Source organism: Epinephelus lanceolatus, chromosome 15, assembly GCF_041903045.1.
Source record: "Epinephelus lanceolatus isolate andai-2023 chromosome 15, ASM4190304v1, whole genome shotgun sequence".
Taxonomy (NCBI): domain Eukaryota; kingdom Metazoa; phylum Chordata; class Actinopteri; order Perciformes; family Serranidae; genus Epinephelus; species Epinephelus lanceolatus.
This window is the reverse complement of record NC_135748.1, coordinates 40,194,956-40,220,367: the sequence shown is the minus strand read 5'-3', so window position 1 is coordinate 40,220,367 and position 25,412 is coordinate 40,194,956. Positions and strand designations below refer to the sequence as shown.

Here is a 25,412-nt window from a genome sequence, read left to right as displayed (position 1 = left end):
CTTTTTGATGTTTTTAACGACATACTATACTATGATGATTTTTTTGACGTTTTTGACAACATACTATGATGATTTAATGACGATTTTGATGATATGCTACACTATGATGATTTAATGACGATTTTGACGACATACTATACTATGATGATTTTTTAACATTTTTGATGACATACTATACTATGATGATTTTTTGACGATTTTGACGACATACTATACTATGATGATTTTTTGACGTTTTTGACGACATACTATACTATGATGAATTTTGGAGTTTTGGACGACATACTATACTATGATGATTTTTTAACATTTCTGACGACATACTATACTATGATGATTTTTTGACGATTTTGATGACATACTATACTATGATGATTTTTTGACATTTTTGATGACATACTATACTATGATGATTTTTTGACGATTTTGACGACATACTATACTATGATGATTTTTTGACGATTTTGTCAACATACTCTAGTATGATGACTTTTTGACGTTTTTGACGACATATTATACTATGATGATTTTTTTGACGTTTTTGACGACCTGTTATACTATGGCCATTTTTGGACATTTTTGACGACATACTATACTGTAAAGATTTTTTGAAGTTTTTGACAACATACTAAACTATGACGTTTTTATGATGATATACTATACTATGGCGATTTTTGCACATTTTTGACGACATACTATACTATGATGATTTTTTAACATTTTTGACGACCTATTATACTATGACCATTTTTGGACATTTTGACGACATACTATACTATGGCCATTTTTGGACATTTTTTACGACATACTATACTGTAAAGATTTTTTGATGATTTTGACGACATACTATACTATGATGATTTTTTAAACATTTTTGACGACATACTATACTATGATGATTTTTTGACGTTTTTGACGACATACTATACTATGATGATTTTTTTGACGCTTTTGACGACATACTATGCTATGATGATTTTTTTAACATTTTTGATGACATACTATACTATGATGATTTTTTAACATTTTTGACGACCTGTTATACAAAGGCCATTTTTGGACATTTTTGACGACATACTATACTATGATGATTTTTTAACATTTTTGATGACATACTATACTATGATGATTTTTTAACATTTTTGACGACCTGTTATACTATGGCCATTTTTGGACATTTTTGACGACATACTATACTGTAAAGATTTTTTGAAGTTTTTGACGACATACTAAACTATGACGTTTTTATGATGATATACTATACTATGGCGATTTTTGCACATTTTTGACGACATACTATACTATGATGATTTTTTAACATTTTTGACGACCTATTATACTATGACCATTTTTGGACATTTTGACGACATACTATACTATGGCCATTTTTGGACATTTTTTACGACATACTATACTGTAATGGTTTTTTGACGTTTTTGACGACATCCTAAACTATGACGTTTTTATGATGATTATGATGACATACTATACTATAATGATTTTGTAATGTTTTTGACGGCATACTATACTATGATGATTTTTTGACGTTTTTGACGGCATACTATACTATGATGATTTTTTGACGACTATGATGATTTTTTTTTTTTTAAGATATTTTTTGGGCCATTTTGCCTTGGATGGACAGGACAGGTAAGCATGGGGGGCGGGGGGGGGGATGACATGCAGCAAAGGGCCACAGGCTGGATTCGAACCCGGCCCGCTGCCGCAACAGCCTTGTACATGGGGCACCTGCTCTACCACTCAGCCACTGACGCCCCATAGTATGATGATTTTATGACGATTTTGACGACATACTATACTATGATGATTTTTTAACATTTTTGATGACATACTATACTATGATGATTTTTTGACGATTTTGACGACATACTATACTATGATGATTTTTTGACGTTTTTGACGACATACTATACTATGATGAATTTTGGAGTTTTGGACGACATACTATACTATGATGATTTTTTAACATTTCTGACGACATACTATACTATGATGATTTTTTGACGATTTTGACGACATACTATACTATGATGATTTTTTAACATTTCTGACGACATACTATACTATGATGATTTTTTGACGATTTTGATGACATACTATACTATGATGATTTTTTGACATTTTTGATGACATACTATACTATGATGATTTTTTGACGATTTTGACGACATACTATACTATGATGATTTTTTGACGATTTTGTCAACATACTCTAGTATGATGACTTTTTGACGTTTTTGACGACATACTATACTATGATGATTTTTTTGACGTTTTTGACGACCTGTTATACTATGGCCATTTTTGGACATTTTTGACGACATACTATACTGTAAAGATTTTTTGAAGTTTTTGACAACATACTAAACTATGACGTTTTTATGATGATATACTATACTATGGCGATTTTTGCACATTTTTGACGACATACTATACTATGATGATTTTTTAACATTTTTGACGACCTATTATACTATGACCATTTTTGGACATTTTGACGACATACTATACTATGGCCATTTTTGGACATTTTTTACGACATACTATACTGTAAAGATTTTTTGATGATTTTGACGACATACTATACTATGATGATTTTTTTAACATTTTTGACGACATACTATACTATGATGATTTTTTGACGTTTTTGACGACATACTATACTATGATGATTTTTTTGACGTTTTTGACGACATACTATGCTATGATGATTTTTTTAACATTTTTGATGACATACTATACTATGATGATTTTTTAACATTTTTGACGACCTGTTATACAAAGGCCATTTTTGGACATTTTTGACGACATACTATACTATGATGATTTTTTAACATTTTTGATGACATACTATACTACGATGATTTTTTAACATTTTTGACGACCTGTTATACTATGGCCATTTTTGGACATTTTTGACGACATACTATACTGTAAAGATTTTTTGAAGTTTTTGACGACATACTAAACTATGACGTTTTTATGATGATATACTATACTATGGCGATTTTTGCACATTTTTGACGACATATTATACTATGATGATTTTTTAACATTTTTGACGACCTATTATACTATGACCATTTTTGGACATTTTGACGACATACTATACTATGGCCATTTTTGGACATTTTTTACGACATACTATACTGTAATGGTTTTTTGACGTTTTTGACGACATCCTAAACTATGACGTTTTTATGATGATTATGATGACATACTATACTATAATGATTTTGTAATGTTTTTGACGGCATACTATACTATGATGATTTTTTGACGTTTTTGACGGCATACTATACTATGATGATTTTTTGACGACTATGATGATTTTTTTTTTTTTAAGATATTTTTTGGGCCATTTTGCCTTGGATGGACAGGACAGGTAAGCATGGGGGGCGGGGGGCGGGGGATGACATGCAGCAAAGGGCCACAGGCTGGATTCGAACCCGGCCCGCTGCCGCAACAGCCTTGTACATGGGGCACCTGCTCTACCACTCAGCCACTGACGCCCCATAGTATGATGATTTTATGACGATTTTGACGACATACTATATTATGACGTTTTTATGACATTTTTGAATACATACTATACTATGACGTTCTTAATGATGTTTTGTTGACATAATACACTATGACGTTTTTTTATCAGGTTTTTACGACATACTATAGTATGATGTTTACATGACGATTTTGACAACATACTATACTATAAAAAATTTTTTGCGTCATTCTATACTATGATGTGTTTCATAATGTTTTGATGACATACTACAGTGTGACGTTTTTATGACATTTTTAATGACATACTATACTACTATACATATATAGTTTTTGTCATTTTTGACGGCATACTATAGTATGACGATTTTTATCATGTGTTTACGGCATACTAAACATGATGGTTTTTTTTATGTTTTTAAGACATACTATAAAATTACGTTTTTCTGACATTTTTGAGGACATTCTACACTATGATGTTACAACGATTTTTACGACATACTATATTATGACGTTTTTTATAACTTTTTTGATGACGTCCTATACTATGACCCTTTTTTGACATTTTTTACAACATACTATACAATCATGTTTTTATGTCATTTTGACAGATTTTGACAACATAATATACTATGTTTTTTATGACGTTCTTGAAGACATACTGTACAATGATGTTTGTTTATGATGTTTTTGACGACTACAGTATGTCATAAAAATGTCATCAGTGATTTTTATGACATACTGTAACAGGAGTTCTCAAAGTTATTTAGATTGAGCGTGAATTTAGGGAGCCAGAATTTGATTAATATATAATATATGAATATGAGGACCACACTGTAAAAGTGCACGCATAAACCAAAATACATTTCACGTCTCACTTCCACATTAAGCTGCTGAAATTAGCATTGATGTTAGCCTGCTGGAGAAGCTAACATTGATTTTAGCTCCATAAAACCATGTGAAACAGATTGTAATATTTATATTTGGTGTTGAAATTTTTTAATTTAAATGTTATTATTGAACATTGTTTAACCATTGTAAAATATTTTTTGTTACAGAGATGTCCTAAATATGATGACATCAAAACACTGCAGTTGTTATGTGTAACATCACATACAATTCGGTTTCATTCAGCTTTAAAGGTTTAGTATAAACCAAACCCGGTCTCACTCCAAATTCGTCGAAAACTGATGCTTCTTCAGTCACTTCCAGCGTCAGACGTAAAAGCTGTCCTTTCACGTCTGCATGATATGCAGCTGATCGCCATTATTGCTATTAATGGCGCCCTGCGGTGTCAGGGGAAAACACAGCGGGACAACAACAAAAGTTAAGGCCACGGAAGTCCAAGTAAGGTGGACTTGAGGGGTGGTGGATGGGTCCAACAACCACTGACTTTCATCCAGGAGGCCGGTGTTCACTTGCTGTGAGATTGTAAAGCCAAACCCTGATTCTTTTTTTGTAAACCCAACCACATGCGTGTGTTGGTGAAATGTAACCATGTTTGTTGGCTGTTGAAGGGAAAAAACATAATGCAGCGTAGTGCTTTTATTTTGAAAGACAATGTATGTAAACTGTACATTTCCTGTGAAAACAGAAGTGTATTTTGAAAACAGACAATGCATGTAACAGGCTGAAGTTGACACGGCGTCCCAGAACGTCAACCAACAAACCCAGGGTACCTTGGACGTTGTATCAAGTCTATGACCAAACGTCAATATGTGACGAGGTCAGAGTGAGAATGTGTTGATAATTCTAGAGAGAGATAGTTGAACTCATTCCCAAGTTGACCAATACCAACAACTTTGGGATTCATAGTCTGCTCAAACCACCAACCCAAAGCATTCGGAATGAGACTTAACTATCAACTATCAGCTATCATTCCCAGGAATTACACTGCACCAGAAGTACATTTTGCTAATGATATTTTTTTAATTTTACATGAAATGCAGGACTTTTACTTGCAATTAAGTATTTTCAAAGTTTTCCCTTTTCCTCTGCTGTTTGTTTGTTTGTTTGTTTCTAACAAAAGAGATGCATGCTCCACAAGCTGTTTATACAACATTTATAACACATTAATAATTCATCCATAACATTTGTACACCGACCTCTCAGTGAACGTTCACGTTGAATTTTCTGCTGTGACACAAACTGAACACAAAGTTTGTTCTGAATCAAATCTGTGTCTCTGTGCCTCCTGCAGCCGGGCAGCCACAAGAAGCGTGTGTGTGTGTGTGTGTGTGTGTGTGTGTGTGTGTGACGACATGTGTGTGTGATAAAATGTGCGTGCATGTGTGTGGTGTTTGCAGGCTGCAGCCATCCAACAGGGCTAGTTGAAACTAATCTTGATATGTTGAACAAGCAAACCGAAGCACCAGCATCAACCCCCTCCTCCTCCTCCTCCTCCTCCTCCTCCCCCCTCTCCTCCCCCCTCCGTCACCCACTCTGATAAATAATAAACGACCTTTGAGTGGCTCCAATTTATGAGCCGGTGAGAGCAGGGGCCCGATAATGGACTAATTAGTTGTATCTCACATTAACTGATATCGGACACTCGGCTCCTCAATGCTAACTTTTATGTCTGGGATCTGCCCCGGGGGCCCCGATTTGGGACACCCAAAATGGAAGAGGGTAAATGGGGTAATTTTCTGTTCCGGTGGAGGCGAAGGGGAGGGTGGAGGTATTTGGGAGGAAAGAAAAAAAGGATTGACAACTACTAACAGGTATTTCTGTGTATCAAAGCTTCCACAATTCCCGACGGAAACAAAACCAGAGACAAAATGCACAAACTGACAAAGTGGATTCAGAGTGTGGTGGTGCAGCAGCAGCAGCAGCAGCAGCGGTGGTGGAGGAGGAAGAGGTGGAAGAGGTGGTGGAGGAGGAACAAGGCAGGGCAGTGAAAACAGGTGAGGCTTTGTTTGGCTGAGTTTTCTGAGGTAGATCCATATCAGGAATCCTCTCCCGCTCTGCCTCGCGCTCTCTCCGAGGCGGATCGGTTTACGGCGTGGAGACTTGCTGTCGCCTCTCCGTCGGCTGACAGACAGGCAGGAAGGAAGGCACGGGAGGGAGAAGAAGAAGAAGAAGAAGAAGGAGGAGAGAACATCTCAGTCATGAAAACACAACAAGATGGCTCATCAAAAAAGAGGATTAGATGAGATTAGATAAAAGTTTTATGACTCCTGAGGGGACTCATGTCACAGCCCTCGTCACCGACTCACTGCTGGACCCATTTATTTATACACTCTGATATAAATCTATATATATTATATTATATTTAGTATCTATTTCACAATATACTATATTGTTATTATAAATGTATTACAATATAGCACATACACACAGACCACTAAACTGAAGAACAGTTTCTTTCCTGTGCCATAAGAATGCTTAACTCCAACAAGACGTCTTGCCACAGGATAACTTTTTTGGGCAAAACTACTTGATGTTGTGCGATAATTACGTATATTCTAAAGCAATAATTCACAGTACTAATGTAATAATTTACCCATTCTTGAGAAATCATGTCCTACCATTAAAGATGACCTTGTTTGTTTGGACTCTTGTGACGCCTGTTACCATCTCACAAAGTCGGCTTATAGTTAAAGAGTGAAAAAATGGCACAAGACAAAGAATCATATTAGTCAGGATAGGACACGATTAAACTTCTGGAGGAATACGATCATAGAAAGTACAAAATACAAACTAAATTTGCAACTGCAACAAAAATTATTTCAGTCAAATCTAAAGTGTAAAATCTTTAAAATTATAACTTAGCAACAGACTAATTCTGTTTGTGGGGTGAAACATTATTTTTCAACGGATTTATCTCTACAGAATAAATATTATTTAAAAAATAATTTGATCTGCTTCCATTTCTTAACTTCCAAAGTTGCCTTGTGTCAGAAAACAGCCTCGTCCCAGACAAAGATTCTCAACTTTAAACTATTAAAAATTTGTTAAAAGCCTTTAAAATCTAAAACTAAATAATGTACTGATAACATCTGTGTCAAAATGTACTGATATAGTCGGCTTTGTTTTAAAATATAGTCTTTATGAAAATGTTGTCCCAGATTTTTGTCAATTCCGTAAGATTTCTACAAAAACATAATTTAATCAGGAATAAAAGACATTAGCTATATCCTAAACACTCCTGTCTCATTTCCTGGTTTCCAAAAAGGCAATAAAGCTGCTCAAGTACTGGTCAAATTTCTATTTTTTTTTATAAAATCATTAAACAATATTGCTATCAGGTGTGTCTCAGCCATGACAGGTCAACTCCCGTCTAAATCCACACTAAAAAGATTTATGGTTTAGAAATGAGTGTTTTGTTGTTGTTGTTGTTCTTGCTTAACGTTAAGAGAACTCTCAGCAGCTTTGAAAAATAAAATGGCTGAATCACTCATCATTACAGCTGCTGTGACGTTAATAAATATATAACTTTATGTCATCTCCGTCAGATCTCACCTCTGACATCCATCATGCTATTAAAAAATAACATTACAAGGTTTAATAGTCAAGACTGATCCACCTTAATGCATATTTGTGCTTTATAATAAAAGTAACACAGCCTTTAAGGTTTAATCTGCCTGTCTGTATCACTAACAGTTCTCCATTAGCATTCATTAATATATTTTAGCACAAGGTGGCTCCTCTGCAGTGAGCTATTTATGGTTATTTGGTACTTGTTGCAGCGTTGACGGTGAAAGCAAAGAAATCTGTCCACCTACTATTACATTTCTTTTTCGAGGGAGGGAAACTCCACCGCTTACTAGCCAACACTATCAAGGCTCCCCAAAATTTAGGAGAAGGCACCAGGTTGTGGATGTATGATGCACTTTAGTTGATGGAATGCTAATTTTTTTTATTAACTAAATTTTGTGTGTGTGTGTGTGTGTGCGTGTGTATAGGTTACACATTTTTACAACATTGCCGACCCAGCCTTATTGAGGAAAAAAAAATGTTGTCATAAATGATTAAATTACGTTTATTCTGGTGCAATAAATACTCAGAATGCAAGTTGCGCTGTATTTATTTGTTTTAGTTATTATCTTTGAACATGTGACGTCACCTTGGATGGTTGCTCGCTAAAGCTGTTTTGTTTTGTCGTGTTTTTCCATGTTTTTTATGCACTGATGTAAAACACGGCTCATGTTCTGTACAGTGACGATAAAGGCTTTAAATTCTATTGTATTTATATATTACACTTTACTGTACTGTGCTGTAACACACCATATTACATCTGATATACTGTTTGACTGCTGTAATGTTATACTATAACTTATACCATATATCATACCTCATACTGTAGTACCACATATAATATATTATATTTTCTGTATTAATACACTGAGTATCATTACCTGATCACAGTAAATATTATTCTAGTGTACACTGTTAATATGATACTAAAACCTCTGCTATGACTCAAACCTCATACCTAGCAGCTGTTTATCTTTTATTTTAATATTCTTACATATTTGTGTTCTTGTGCTGCTGCAACATCTGAACTTCTCCTCTGGAAATCACTACAGGTTCATCTTATCCCAAACTGGGATGGTGTGCAGCGGTGGAGAACTGGGTACTGATAAGACCCGAGTACAGTGCAAACAGAGAGTGTTGAAGATAATGCAGCGTGTACAAACAATAATAAAGTGTATGAAAATAGAACAAGTGCAACAAAAGCCCAGGATAATACTGTGTGCAGCATGTGAAGATAAACCCACAGATAGTGTGACCCCGGGATTAGAGAGGAAGCCGCTCCATGATAGAGGAGGAATCAAATGCTCGGCGTTAACAATGGCGGCAGCGAGTTACAACATGAACATGTGAAAAACCAGACGAGTAAAGTGATATCAGATGATCACAAATAACAGACATCATGTGAATCTCTCAGGAGTTTTGTATCATCATATTAAAGGTCTACAGTCATGACAGCAGCTCTGTGCAGCTGCAGCTACATCAGCACAGCTAGTTCTCAGCTAAATGCTAACGTCAGCAGGACAGCACGAGTTATTCAAGAGATGCTTCTGTCGCCTAATTTAGACTTTTGTCTCATATCTACTATGAAGCGCTTTCTGTCCATCGCAGCAGCTTGTTTAAACACAAACGCTATGATCATTGATCGCGCTGATGCCATGGAAACCGGGTTATTTTTGACAGGCAGCAACATTGTGGACTCATGAGGGACTGGGACCAGTTGCACAAAACACCTTAAATATGACCCTTAAGGCTTAATTTCTCCTTAGCTGAGGGACTTACACAGTTGCACAGAATCCCTTGATCCCAATCACTGTGTTGAAAGAGATTTTACAGCGGTACAAGTCTCCATGGAGATTGTTTGTTTGTTTGTTTGTTTGTTTAGACTCACGCTTGTGACGCCTGTTATCGCCTCACCAAGTCGGCTTACAGGTAGATAGTGAAGAAATGGCAGAAGAAAAGAAAATCACGTATGTCAGAGGAGGAGAAGATTAAACTTCTGGAGGAATAAAATCATAGAACGCACAAACTACAAAGTAAATTTAATCCTCAAACACCAGAAAACAGAAAACGACTGCAGGAAGAAGCAACAAAAATGAAACGAAAAAAAGTGTCAAACCAAAAGCGTAACTGTGGGTTCTCCTGGTCGCTGAACACTCTCCTCAGGGTGTGTTCGTTTTTTTATTTATCATCATAAACTCGGTCATGGTGCAGTTAAGACAGAGTCAGAGGTACCTTAAGATTTCTTTTTTCTTTTTTTTACTCTACTTTGGTTGCTAAGGTCTTTTGTCACTGTAGAGATTCCTTTAGTACAAGAATTAGACAAAGAGAGAACCATTAATACTTAAGTGAACATAAGGAAACCTTAAAGAGAAGACTTAAGGGTGTTTCGTGCAACTGATTTTGTTTTGAGGGAAACCTTAACTTAAGGTGTTTTGTGCAACCTGCTCCTGATCTTTATTAATCAGAGGAGGTGGTGGCTGGAGTGTGACTTCATTTTTGGTGTGTTCTTTTGTTTGTTTGTTTTGTGTTGGGTATTTTATTTTTATGTTTTTTACCCTCCCTGTAGCTACACAAACACGGCTCTCCCGGGTGAAAGTCTGGGTTTGTTGGACCCACCTTACCTACTCATCCAATTTGGATTTTCCCTACCTATATTTTTGTTCTTGTCCCGCCGCATTTCCTGAGTGCTGTTATAGGGAAATTTCGGTTTATTTCAACCTGTCTCCTATCGTCCTAAATTTGTTTCAAGTGACTAGTGACATAGAAATAATAGTTAGCATGTTAGCCGTTAGCCTAGATACAGCCAGGGCGCATAGTAGCGTCAGACCTGTTAAAACGTAAGTGAGCGGGCAACCTTCAAGTGCAAAGTTAGTCCACTAAACAAGCTTTTTTTCCACAAAGACCGCCTCATATCGTTAGGATAAATGTCAGAGAACATATAGAAAACGACATGTAAACATGTTGTCTTACCTTACCGGTGTGCTGCCATGTTTGTTGTTTACCATTTAGCTCCGCTTTCCAAAGCGCGGTGTGTCCTTTAAGAAAAAAGAGATCTAAAATGAAATCAAAATTAAAGAAAATGAACTCTTAACCAAATAGTCTCATTATTGTTATCTGATGAAAGTGGAGCCAATCAACTCTGTTGCTCACTAAATATTAAAAGATGAACAAAGCTGAGGTGTCACTTTACACAGATGTTACACGACAGGTTACACAGTGAGTTTGAAGGACATAGAATATGATCTGTCAGATATGCTGTAAGTTATTATATAATTCTCCTGAACACGGAACGTTATATTGGCATTATAATAGACAATAGTTAGTTTCTGTAATTTGATGTATTTCCCTGATAAAATGTAAAATCTGAGAGATGTTGATGCATAAATTCTGAAAAATAAGGAGTAAAACTTAATGAATAAACGTATGTTCACACTGACAAAGTAACTGTAAATTCTAAACAACAAAAAAGACATTTTATTTATATACATGTCGCTGCTGATTGAGCAACACCTCTGACACACCCACCAAATGAGAGAAAACACACCTCAAACTCTGCTGCACATCGTTTCACACCATTTTGAGGAAACGTGTCAGTGCAAATCATTTGAGACTGAACGTGCACCTGATGGTTTTTGTTCGTCAAACACATTGAAAATTTGAAAATCCAATGATAATTTAAAGCATGTCTTTTCTTTAGAAATCTGTGGTTTACAAAATTATTTGACATGCCCCCCCCCCCGCTCCTTTTCTGCACCACCCCCTCCCCTCTCATAAATAAGGAACAGTCCCTCATTAAAACACATGACATAAAGCACCACACCTTTCTTCTTCATCTTCTTCTCTGATTGACTAAACAGTGTCAGTTCGGGAGTTAATCCCTGACATGACGCCTCGTTTCTGCTCCGACACCGAAAGTAATCCAGTCAGTCCACCACACAAAGAGGAACGGGGTGGGAGAGGCGGAGGGGAGTAAAACTGAACAGTAAGTGAGAGGTAGAGCAGGTTTGGATAATTAGTCACTTCATTTTCAATTAATTAACACAGAACCATACAGCTCCCTAACCTGGGATGCAGGTAGGTGTGTGTGTGTGTGTGTGTGTGTGTGTGTGTTACGTGATACGTTGGCTGAAGTGTTTAACAAATGACATTTCTGTTCAGGCATGTTGCAGCCTCCTCCCTGCTGATACAGAAATCTGAGAATCCATCACATAATAATGTTTCTACACTATTAACAATAATAACAGTTGAGTCTTAAGGCTCTCAATATTTTGGGTAAACGCCTCTGCTTATTCTCTGACTTGTTGAGAGACGTACTCAGATCTTTAACTGAAGTCAAACTAGTACAAAGGTAGGTCAGCAACATGCACTTCATGGCACCTCGGGTCAAGTAGCAGAGAGACGTTAAATAAATGGGTATTAAATATTATACAGAAATAATTAGCTACCATTGTTTGGTAAGAAAATAAGCTCACTATACATGTGCTCAGATTCTTCTTATCTTATATTTGACATCAGCTGACGTAGCTGTTATCGCCACCTACTGGAGTCGTTCTTGCATTCTAGCGTGGGCGGGCATATTTCGTAGAGCAGTCAAAAGGTCACGTGGACGGGGCCTAAATCTAACCGTCTCCATCCCTTCCCCTAAAAACTCACCATCTGACAGGCCGTCATCTTGTCGGCTTGTTTCCCCGCTGCTGTACATACTTGTCAGGACATCTTCCAGCTGCTAAAACCAGCATGTCCTCCAGCACTGGCACTGGTCCCAGTATGTCAGAGCACAGGGGCCGGATGAAGAGAGCCGCTCCAGGCGGAGTGACACTGATACTCTGAGCTGCCTCCTCTTTCAGCTCCGGTTAACTCGAGCAGAAACCTGCAAAACTGCTGCTGATGATTCACATTTTACTGTTTGTCATGTATTTCAGCTTTAAACACCCGACGTCCTTTAGCTGCTTTAGCTCTGGCTACCTAATATCCTTTAGCTTCTTAAGCTTTAGCCACTTGATGTCCTTTAGCATCTGGTGTCCACTATCTGCTCCAACCTTAGCTGTCAAACATCATTTAGCTACTTAGGTTTAACTACCAGGCCTCTCGACTTTATATTAGATAGCTAATGTCCTTAGCTATTTTAGCTTAGCTACCTAATACCCTTTCACTAATTTAGCTTTAGCTAGCTAGTGTCTTTTAGTTACCTTAGCTCTAGTTATTAACACCCTGTTGCTACTTTAGCTTTAGCTAATTCAGCTGTACTGCATGCTGTGGCTACTTTAGGAGCACGGTCTCACTCCAAAGTCGTCCAAACCAAACGAAAAATGGCATCCTTTAATGTTGGCATGATACATGGCCAGTTGCTGTTATAGTTAACAGCGCCCAGCGACGTCAGGGGGCAACGCAGTGGGACAAGAACAAACTCCAACTTTCACCTGGGAGAGCGGTGTTCGCATTCCGTTAGAATCTAAAGCCAAACTCTATTCTTTTTTCCTAAACCTAAACACTTCGTTTTGTGGCCAGGAAAAGTCTTTTTGGGTAACAGGGCATCACATGACAGACCCCAGAAATTGCAGTAGCACGGTTTTGCCACTACGAAAATGGGCTTCAAAGCCTGGCAGGTTTATAAAAGTTGTCATGTTCCCCACCATGTTTCTAGAGTAAACCAGACAAACCAAGCACTAGCTTGTCACGTTAGCCTACAGAAAAACATCTTCCCTGGAGCACTCTATAACTTCTTTGTTGTTTCCTCCTTTGTAATCCGCAGAGACACTCACACTACTTCCTGTAAAATACAAACACAAGTTGGTCATCAAGCAAAAGAAAACATTCATTACACAAATGTACCTGTGTTCCAGTAATGCATCATAAAGATGCTGGCCAAAGTTTTTCTCCTTAAATGTCCTAAAAATTCTTGAAAAAAACCACTTGCTCTCACTCCGAAGTCGTCGAAATCCAGCACTGACAAAAAAGTCGTCTTCAACATTGGCGTGATACGTTAGCCGTTAAAGTTTAAGGGCGCCCAGCTGCATAATTCACTTTGTTTTACCAACGTAGTGCATTTATTTTGAAAGAGACTGTATGTAAAAGGTGAATTTCCTGTGAAAACGCAAGTGTAAGACAATGAACGCAATAGGCAGAACTTGACACAGCGTCCCAGAACGCCAACATCCAATGCACCCAGGGTACCTTTGACATCGTATCTGCATGTGGAAAGTCCAGGACCAAACGTGGACATGTGACGAGGTCGGAGTGAGGGTGTGTTGAAAAGACAGACATGATAAACACCTAATTTAAAACAATTGTTACGACCTCTTTACACATGCAGGGTCACATGTAACAACAATATACTCACCATCTGTCTGTCATCTGACTGTCGACAGATTCCATTGTGTTGTTTTTTAAAGCCTACTTTTTCTATAGCTTATATATATGATAAATGTTTATGTTTATCTTGTCCAGCTTTGTTGCCCTTGCTGTCAGCTGATATGTCGACACATGTCTACACACAAACCGGAGTCAGATTCCTCGGATGTGTACACGCTTACTTTGCCAGTAACGCTGATTCTTATTCTGAAAACAAACATTAGCTTTTTATTTACAGGTTGTTCTTTCACTCGCAGAAGCATTGATCCTTCAGCGCTGCTTTGTTTCAGAGAAGATCTGTGTCTAATGGTTTTATTTAATGGACGAAGAGACAGAGATCCCGTTGGTCCCCTCCTCTGCAGGCCCAGCGAGGTTCATCTCCAGCTGATCATCTTACAGACAGAGACAGGAAACCACAAACCTGCCCACTTGGCAAAAAAAAAAGCATTCTGAACTCAGCACATACTTTTAGAAATTAGCCTGTTAGCATGATTAGCATGATTATTATGACACTGTGACTGTGTCATGAGTCAACTAGGTAAAAATAAGAATGACCCAGAAAAAGACTGCAGTTGTTAAATTTGTTTCCTTCAGGAGATAAAACAAAACTTTTGGATTCTACGTTCACACCAAACTCGTTTTATATTCTGAATGCTTTTGCGTGTGATTGATTTTTAACCGATGAGGAGCTGTTTCATAACCAGCAACAGCAGCAGCAGCGTTACAGCTGATTGACTGCAGTGTAAAAATAATAAAATAAATCACCCTACAAGTCGAGTATGATTTTAAAACAGCAGATTTTTTCCCCCTTAAATCATTCAGCGTTCATGTGAACATGTTGGTGTATTTTTATCTGCAGGTTGTGAAACCCAAATCCAGGCTGAATAGAAGCTGGTATGAATTAATGAACGGCATATGCGGCTCTCCTTTCTGCACACCGACGATGGTTAAGTCGATTTTGACAGGCAATTAGGAAAAAGGGCCACAGAAATATTTTCAAAACAAAAGCTCTTGATAGCTTAATGGTTGGTAAATCCAGGCCTCCTGCAGAAGGAGCCAGGTGGGTGGTTCAGGGAGGTGAAACATGGTCATCTGCGGTCACAGACAGACCTCCAGGAACCAGGACTTGGGAACTGAACCAGATCAGACCAGACTAGACCAGACCAGACCAGGGAATTTATATTTAGATTTACAGAAAACACACATATGGGCAGTGGTGCAATGTAAGTATATTTACTCAAGTACAAATTTGAGATACTTAAGTTTTTTCATACTTTGTACTTCTACTCCGCCACATTAATCTGGCAGTTTTAGTTACTTACAAAGATTTTTGCTCACAAAACATATGAAGAGTTTTAAAAATACGATATAGATGAAACCACCCAACATTACAACACAGCTGAAACGATTAGTCGATTAATAGAAAAGCAAATTTCGGTGGTTGATGCCATTTTTCATGTTCCAGCTTTACAAACCCTTTCTCTTAATAATGTTTATTATTGAAATGTATTAGTAAGACTGTTGAGGTGTCTACAAACCAAACCATCAGTCCACTGAATGAGAAAATAATTAGCAGATTAATCCTTGATGAAAATGATCATTAGTTAATTCAAAATGAGCTCCAGTTCAACCAACTACAACAGTAAAATCCTGATTTTACATTAATACATGAGTCAGAATCATCCAATGACATCATATTCAATAGAACAACAGTCACAGGGGACAGTTTGATCTTTTTAATACTTTAACTACAATGTACTGATTATAGTTACATACTTTTACCGAAGGAACATTTTCAGTGCAGGTCTTTTACTGTAACAGAGTATGTTTATCGCGTGGTCTTAGTACTCTTGTTTTAGTAAAGGATCTAATTTCTTCCTCCACCCCTGAAGAACTGAGTCATTGGTTGTGATTTTGTACAGAGAGATAACTTTCTACTTTTGATATCTATGATTTTGTCTGTATTGTTTATAGATCATAGGATCCCACTTTTAGGTTTTATGAGTTTTTGGTTGATCATATATTTGGAGTGTATTCATCCCCAATTAACATTTCCCAGACAACACATCCCCAGCCTTTCTTGTCTCATGTTCAAAAAGTCATTTACGGTGTGGATTCAAGTCACGTGACTTGGACTCGAATCAGACTCAAGTCACAAATTTGATGACTTGAGACTTGACAAAATCGACTTGCAACTCAACTTGGAGTTTGTCTTGTAAACCACTTTGACTTGAGTCTTAAAAATACATGACACCTTCCCCTCAAGTCCAAAGATTAAAAAGTATGTTATTTCAAAAATGCGCCACAAATAAATTTCGTAAATCTACGATACTTATTCCCAGCAAGTCGAAACTAAATTCCCCAGATCCAATTTGTTTGAACCAATCAATATCCAGTCAAGTTGCAGGAGCGAACCATAAAGAACTAACATTACATTACTGAGCAACAGTTGGAAAAAAATTACATCAAACGTTAGTTATTTTGCGCACAAAAACTACGTGGAGGATGAAAAACAAATAAAAGTATGCAAAACATGTCGGCTCAAAAAATTACAGATGGAGACGCAGCAACGTCTAATTTTGTTTGACATTTAAGTTGCACAAAGAACGGTAAGTTGAAGCAAATATTACCATGGTTAGCAAGCTAATGCTTAGCTAATGTTAGCTTAACAGCTAGGTAACTTTTTGACAAAATTGTTAATTTTCTTAAGGCAATCTTTTTTTTTTTTAATCACATATATTATTACTCTGTTGGTAAGATGGCATTGAATTTGGTGATGAGTGCATTATGACTTGTGTAGCACTCAAAACTCAAGGTTAGGACTCAGCACTTAACTAGGGACTTGTCAGTCTTGATTTGGGACTTGCAAAACTGTGACTTGGTCCCACCTCTGGTGATTTGTCAGACCACAGACTGTCTGATTTTTACTGCTAAATACATTTTTTTTTTAAATTATGATAAGGTGCAGAAATCCCCGGATGACTTCTTGAGGTTCTGGATTTTGGAGTTTCTGTCCTTTGATATTTCTGTTTGAACATGAACTACTTCAAACTGGAGCTAAAACAATTCAACACAACAAATAAATACACCACAAAATGTATTTAGACTTATATTTTTCCTCCTTTGAAACAACATTCTTGTTGACTTACTGAGAAAACCCTCTCAAACCGAAGCCTCCAGACGCTTTCCAGCAATCGCAGGAAGCAGCATTAAACTGAGACAAAACAGCCGTCATCGCTGCAGGTCTGAACTGTCAGAAACATTTATCTTTACAAAGGAGAGCACAGTAATATCACCAGAGACTTGTTTGGAAGCCATGTCTGAAAAAGCATTTGTTCCCTCCAAGTGAAGCACTAACATTTTTTATACACAGGTTTGGACGTTTTAGTTTGAGAACAACAAAAGAAGATTTTTGCCGTGACTTCTGATTCAGCTCGTAATTGCACCTGGACACAGGAAAAGAAAACTGGAATAGTTTAGACCCTGTTGCTGTGAAAACTACAGATACTGAAAATGGCAATACTTGAGATTGGCCACGTTGCTTAATGGGAAATTTGACTAAATTGCTGCTTTTGTTAAAAGTGACACATTGCGTTTCCTGGCGTCAGCCACATAGAAAACAATGGGGTGGATTTTGTTCCATCTTCTTACACAGCTGACTTCAACACAACATGAAGTATTGTATATTTACAGCCTTTTGGGTTGTATATGTTTATAATTCAACATTGAGTTTAAGTTTCATATGGGACATGAACACCGGTCTCCTGAGTCAAGGTCCTGTGCTTGTTGGGGCCATCCACCTTCCTTCCTGCTGCCCAAGGTCGACCTTTTCAATATGTGTCCTACAGTCGTTGCTCATTGCTCAACTAATAATGAAACGGATGGGTCTTTATTGGAGTTGGTTGGAAGTGTCTTGTTTATAAAACAGTGTGTAGGATCCATACTTAAAATGTATGTACGAACAAAAGCCAAAAATGGTGTGCACCAAAAAATATTTAACAATTCCTACGCCTCACCATCTGCGTCATCAATGTCCCGTCTCCAAAATGTTTGTAAGCATGGGTTAAAGTTTCTTCCATCAAGTCTGTTTTTGTGCATCACAACTGTCGCATGGAAAGTGGCGTACACCTCTTCCAAGCCTCAGAGAATGTTTATAAATGAGACCCCTGATACGTCTCAAACAGACGCTAAAGGGTGTCACTGCCCACGCAGCATATTTCGACAGCCTGGGAGTAAAACCAGGCCGAGCCGATGGCCTAAAAAGAAGAAGGCTGTACAGTGGTGGAAAAAGTGCTCAGATACTTTTTTCTAAAAGTACTCCAAGTTAAATTACATGTAAAAGTCTTGAATTCAAAATGTTACTGACGTAAAAATACAGAAGTGTTATCAACAAAATCTACTTACAGTATGAAAAGTAAAAGTACTAATTATACAGAATGGCTCCTTTCACAGTGTCGTATAGCAGCGTAGCCTCATAGAACAGTTCATATGATATCCGACGAAAAAGCACACACAAAAATTTGTATGATATCCTATAAACTAGCACCTCACAAATGATGTTTAGTCCTTAAGGTAAAGTTACCTAATTAACATAAAGTTACATATGTTAGGTTTAGGGAAAAAACATGGTGGGGACATCATTAAAATGTCTCAGAGTTTACACAGTTCCAAACACACGTCTCTCGAGAAAAACCCTTTTAAAAATAAATACGACTTCACGTTGTGTCAATCATGTTTGCACACTGAGTCTGAAACTTTCATCCATCATTAAAATTTGTTGGTTGTTGACGTTCTGGGACGCCGTGTCAACTTCAGCCTGTTACATGTGTTGTCTGTTTTCAACATACACTTCTGTTTTCACAGGAAGTATACAGTTTGCATACAGTCGCTTTCAAAATAAAAGCACTACATTGGTGCAACACCATGAATTGAAGTTTTTTTTTCCTTCAACAACAAACATGTGGTTAGGTTTAGGAAAAAAGGGTTTGGCTTTATAATGTTACACGCCATTAACACTGGCCTCCCGGGTGAAAGTCGGTGGTTGTTGGACCCATCACCACCGCTCCCACCCTAATCAGACTTTCGCCACCTTAACTTTTGCTCTTGTCCCGCCATGTTTCCCCCTGACGCTGCTGACTGCATTTAACTACATTGGCGAGTGGCCACATTTCATGCCTACATTAAAGGACAGGTTTTTCGTCAGTGTCTGACTCCGCAAGTCACTGCCCAAGGATCAGATTTCGACGACTTCAGAGTGAGACCAGGTTGTCTTAGCATGTTATCGCCACCACCTGTGGTTCAGTGGAACAGCATGAAAGTATCAGCACATTTCATACAAACAAAACAGGGACGCACTATTAAAAGCATCAGTGGTTACAAACTCCATGAACAAAGTAGTTTTAGGTACCAAAACCATACAGCTGGCAAATCCCAAAACTACGGTGGCCCTGAGGGCTCAGCACACTGCAAATTAAGACAACATCTTCACCAATTTACAACACAAAGCTGCAAATACAGAAAGCAAAACTGAAACGTGCTGCACCACACAACAACTGAAACTGTTTCCAGGGAACACTTAAAAGTGTTGCACACGGCTGGGACACGCTTGTTGCCATGGTGTTGAAGTTATGAAGTCGTCTCTGCCTCAGTGGTGTTGGAAAAGGAGCCAAACTGCAGTTATGTTTTTGCAGCTTCCTGTCAGAAAACGCTCCTGTGGGTCACTTTGGAAGCTAGACTGCGTATTTGATGGTTTAGTTTGGAGGACTTGTTGGAAAGCAAACAGCGCTCTGCTTCCCATCATCCTCTCTGTTTTCATATATCAGGACACCTCTCCGTGTAACCGTCACTTCCATACACTCTGTGCAGCTTTTTGCTGTTCACACGCAGCAGATCAACATTAAATGTGGGCATGATGAGCAGCAGAGAGGCGAGTGTGTGTGTGTGTGTGTGTGTGTGTGTGTGTGTGTGGACTGTCAGCTGCAGTGTGAACAGAGCCCGACTCTCTGCAGCCTGATCAGCACTGTGGAGACGCCTGATGCCAAACAGATCAATGATGGTCCCTGTCTGGCCAGGCGGACGCTCCTTCTGGAGAACCAAGTCTTCCATCACAACATATTGAGGGCAACAAACCACCACCCATCACCCTCCTCCATCTCCATCCCCCCCTCCCCTCCCCCACAGAGAGGCAGGAGAAAATAGACTGCAGACAAAGGCTGGCAGAGAGAAACGCTGCTGCTCGTCAGAAGAGACAGGATTTCAGTTGTGAATTAAGAAGTTCAGGCGCTGCAACGGTCACCAAAATGTCCCGTCACAACCAGTTCATCCAGTTTTAAATGTACCTGCTCCATATATATTTGATAAACAAAATCCAACAGTTTGCCAGCTGTTTTTCCTGCAGCTGTGGACAGTTCGGTTTCATATCAGAGCTGGATGATATCAGCTATCAGATAAAATGACACCATCAGCTTAGTCGTAATATTTTAAGTTAATTACCAGCAGATTAAAAGCTTCAGTAAAATGGTTTTCAAGGAAGAATATAAAAGCAAATATCTTTCTGAGGGCTTGATTGGTCCAATTATTTGCAAGATACAGGATCTCTGTCTCGACTAAATGATGCAACTAAAATTCTGCAGCTTTTAAAGTAGTGGCAGCTTGAAAATTTGAAACTACACAGATTAATTTAAGACATTTGAAACAGTATTACAACATACTGCTCTGTGATTGTGTGACCCTGTGGAGTGATGTATGCGGACATATGTGTGACATATAAAGACTTTATTATTAATTTTTCTTTATGTACTGCAGCCCACCTCCATATTATAAAAAACACGGGCCTTGTATTGTTGTATGCCCGTGAAATAATATGTGTAAACCATGTAGCGAGCCTTTCAAACCAATAAAAACTTGAATTATAAAAGAAAATAAGAAACAAAATGAAGGCCTCTGTAAACATGCCATTATTGTCAATTTCTACTTAATAAAACTACAAAATTCTGGTCATAAGTTTAAAAAGAAAAAAGCTTAAAAAAGATGAAGAATAAAGGTAGAAAAGGGAATTTTAAAGGTATATCACAGAAATAGTTAAACTGTATATTTATATAAATTGTATCTTTGTCAATATATATGTGATGTATGTTTTTGATATTGATGTTTTTATATATATTTTTATTATGTATTTTGACAGTATTTATATATATATATATATATATATATATATACACTTTAATTGGCTGTTAAACAAATTACTCCCTCTGTCACATATATGGTTTTTTATATATATTTACATATATGACAGTTAAATAAATTTCTGTAGGGTGATAATTATTTAATATCAATTAAAATTCTGTGTGAATATGTGTGAAAATTGCCACATTTTTTAAGTAAAACACATCACTGTGTAAAATTAAATTGCTGAATGGTTCTGTCAGTGTTTGGTTATTAATTCATATAAAATTAAATTATGGGTATTTGGATTGTTTGGATGAATAATCCAAAAGCTTCTACTGGTAATTTATTTATTTATTTATACATTTATTAATCTTCTCAATTATCTGTCAGTGTTTCCTGTTTACTGTTTTGTCATCACTTTATTTTTTATGCATTAAAGCTGTCATTAATTACAGGCTGTTGACCAACATCAAATATTAGACATTAATCCTATTTTATAAATATTAGTTTTATAAAATATTCTAAGGCAAACGATATTATTATTTAACTATGGAAATAAGGCTGTGGCTGCTGTTGAGGTTACAACACAACACTGATTTGAAAAAGTAGGAGCCATGGTTGAATTCATGTTTACTGCCTGAATATTGTAATATATACATTTCTTATCTTATATTTTGTCCTTTATCTGTTTCCGTCCTCTTCGGACTGTTGTAGCTGCTACATGATGATTTTTGTCTCCATGGATCAATAGCCTCATATTATATTGATTACCTGTTATGAATGTTATGTTTCCCCATTAAAGGTTTTTTTTGGGGAGTTTTTCCTTATCCGCTGTGACAGAGGAATGTCGTATGCTGTAAAGCCCTGTGAGGCAAATTGTGATTTGTGATATTGGGCTTTATAAATAAAATTGATTGATTGATTGATTGAATACTGAAACAGAAACAAAATGAATAATGCAGTTAAATCTTTCTACATGATATAAAGTACAGAGTAATCAAAGTGTTGATGGCCTGATGTGTCACAGCATTTATAGGCCACATATGCTGCTGAATAGAGCACATGTTTTATACATTACCAACGACTCCATTCACGATGTGTTCACACTGTTATAATTACACTCAATTACAGTAAAGAATCTACAACAGGAAGTCTATAGGAGGAGAAGTGTCAGCGCCTGCAGAGGACCACCCTCTTCTCTTTTCTTTGCTGCTGACACACAGGGGAGCCCAACAGCAGGAGGGGCAGAAATAAAGCGAAATGTCCCTTTAATGAAATGGCTTCATGCACCTGCAGCGTCCGTGAGCTGCTGATGGAGTTTGAAATGTTTTACCTGCTGTTTCCATTTACAGGAGCAAAGTTTATGGTGTCGGTGCAGAGGAATCACAGACGCACATTTTGCTTTCACTGTAGTGTTAGTTTTATATTTATATATTATATTTATATTTAGTTTATAGAATGTAAAACAGACAGATATGCACACTGCTCTTTACAATCCTGCTCTTAAAAATTACACTCATATAGCCTCATTTTATTTATTCATTTATTTAGTATTTTTCCGCAATGTTTTTCATTCCTATTGTCATTCCCCATTTTAATACCAATTACAAATTTAATTTTGGATCTCAATTGGCAAAAGCTGTAGAAATGTATAGTTTAGAAATCTATTTTAAAATAAAAGGACATGTGAAATTTAATCATTTAAATGTGGAATGTCTAAAAACAATGTTTGTTTGTTTCTTCATTTTATTTGTTTCATTTTGCTATGCTTTGTGTTAATAAAATAGTAAAAAATGGATAAATAAATATAATACTGACAAAAATAAATAATAAAATAGTAATAGAAAATCATTACAAATAGATAAATACTATAAAATATAATATAAAACATATATTTGGAACTATATTTACATGGTTATATAATAAAACCATAAAACTCTACATTTTACATATGGAAATCTATAATATAAGACATTTTAAATTTCCCCTATAAAACAAGCACATGTGAAATTCATGTTTTCATGTGAAACATACTTCATATAAAATGTCCCAGACCACATAAAGGCCTGTGTGTGAATCCAACACATGTGAAATGCTGTTTTACATGTGTGATAAACCACATTTGCCTGTTAATGATAATTTAATGTCGTTTTATGTATGATTTTAATATGAAACTGCTGTTTCACCATGTGTGAATGTGATGTTTTACATTTTGTAATATCCAAAAATCACAAGTGGAGTGGAATTTTCTCAGCTCATACAGGAACAAGCTACTTAATCCTTCAGTTTGTCTAAATAAATAATTAGAAATCAACAAATTTGGAGCTACATGACAGCCATCATGTGCTTTTTTTGCAAGGGAAGGATGTTTTAAATCGTAAAATAAATCCATAATCTGACTATTAATTTAAAAATAAACCCCCTACTACTTATAGACTTTACTTATAGTCTTAAAGTTTACAGATTATTTTGGATCTTAAGACAAATTGTGTTTTTAAATGTGTAAAAACTGTTTAACTGTTGTAAATATCTGCGTGTGTGTGTTTGTATCTCTGTGTATGTGTTTGGTGTACTCCACCATATTGGTCACAGGATACACACTGAGCCCTGCTTAGCTAAAAATACACACTTAAACACACCAGGCCTTGTTTAGCCATACAGTCGGCAAACACAACGACAACACAGAGACACAAACACACACACACGCATACACACACACAGTCAGCCAGTACTATAGAGCAGGCAGAGGCTGCTGGTGTGTGTTGGCAGATTTATATTACACCTCATTATATCTGCTGTTGGTTTCTGTGTCACATCGACCGGCTGCTTTACTGCTGATCCTCTGTCTGACTTTTCTGTTTGAAAACTCTCTGGATGTTAATCTGGTGTTGATTCTGTGGTCAGATTATTTCAGCGTCTCGTTTTATATCAAACAAGAAATTAATTCTCTCTCCATTATGGAAAAACACAGTGCAGATCCAGTTGGTAGGTAATGGATGATGGACAAATCTAATGTGGCAGACAGGCTACTGATGGTTTTATAATAGTTTATATTTCATGTCTGAAAAATTTGACCATTTATTTATTAACTTATTGGCATTTTTTTAACGCTTTATTAATAGTGACAGACAGGCCGGTCTTTGTGACTCAGCCTTACGCTCTTGACCTGGAGGGATACTGGGGCACCCCCCAAAAATATTTGACCAATTTGACTTGCAAACCCAAAGTAAACATTTCACCCAGCGGGCCACCGGCATTGTTAGTCACTGATATTTGGCTAAATTTAGGTTGTGACCTCGGGGGACCAAAATTCAATGTCTGGACACGACTAATGCCAATGTCAATTTGACATAAAATACTGATGGCAGATGATGTTGATATTTTGTTACCTTTTAAAGCGAGTGCTAGCTATATTTATTGGAAAAGAAATTGGCAACACTGCTCAGGAATGTTGACTGCTAGATTTAGTTTAGTTTAGTTCAGTTTAGTTTAGTCATTTTCAAACTTATAAAACTCTAATACTCAATAGGTTGACAATAAATAAGCAGTAGATTAATGTTTTTTAGCATTTAAAAAAAGATTTTTAAAAGAAGGTTAGCAGCTAACCCAGTTTGGTGAAATGTGAGCTAATAGCTCAGGTTAGCAGCTAAAATAGTTTGGTGGAATGTTAGCTAAAAGTTCAGGTTAGCCGCTAACACAGTGTGGTGGAATGTTAGCTTAAAGATCAGGTTAGCAGCTAACACAGTTTGGTGAAATGTTAGCTAAAAGATCAGGTTAGTAGCTAACACAGTTTGGTGAAATGTTAGCTAAAAGATCAGGTTAGCAGCTAACACAGTTTGGTGGAATGTTAGCTAAAATATCAGGTTAGCTGCTAACACAGTGTGGTGGAATGCTAG

General features: G+C 36.9%; 1 long non-coding RNA gene across 2 annotated transcripts; it reads right to left on the bottom strand.

Moving 5' to 3' along the window:
• Positions 1-4,496: 4,496 nt before the first annotated feature.
• LOC144467050 (uncharacterized) lies at positions 4,497-21,257 on the bottom strand. Of its 2 annotated transcripts, XR_013493419.1 has the most exons (3): positions 11,819-21,257; positions 10,969-11,033; positions 4,497-6,552 (listed from the first exon to the last, which is right to left on the bottom strand). It is a non-coding gene; the product is annotated as an uncharacterized LOC144467050 (long non-coding RNA). The 2 variants fall into 2 exon arrangements; XR_013493418.1 differs by lacking the exon at positions 11,819-21,257 and having other exon boundaries at positions 10,969-11,696.
• Positions 21,258-25,412: the final 4,155 nt, after the last annotated feature.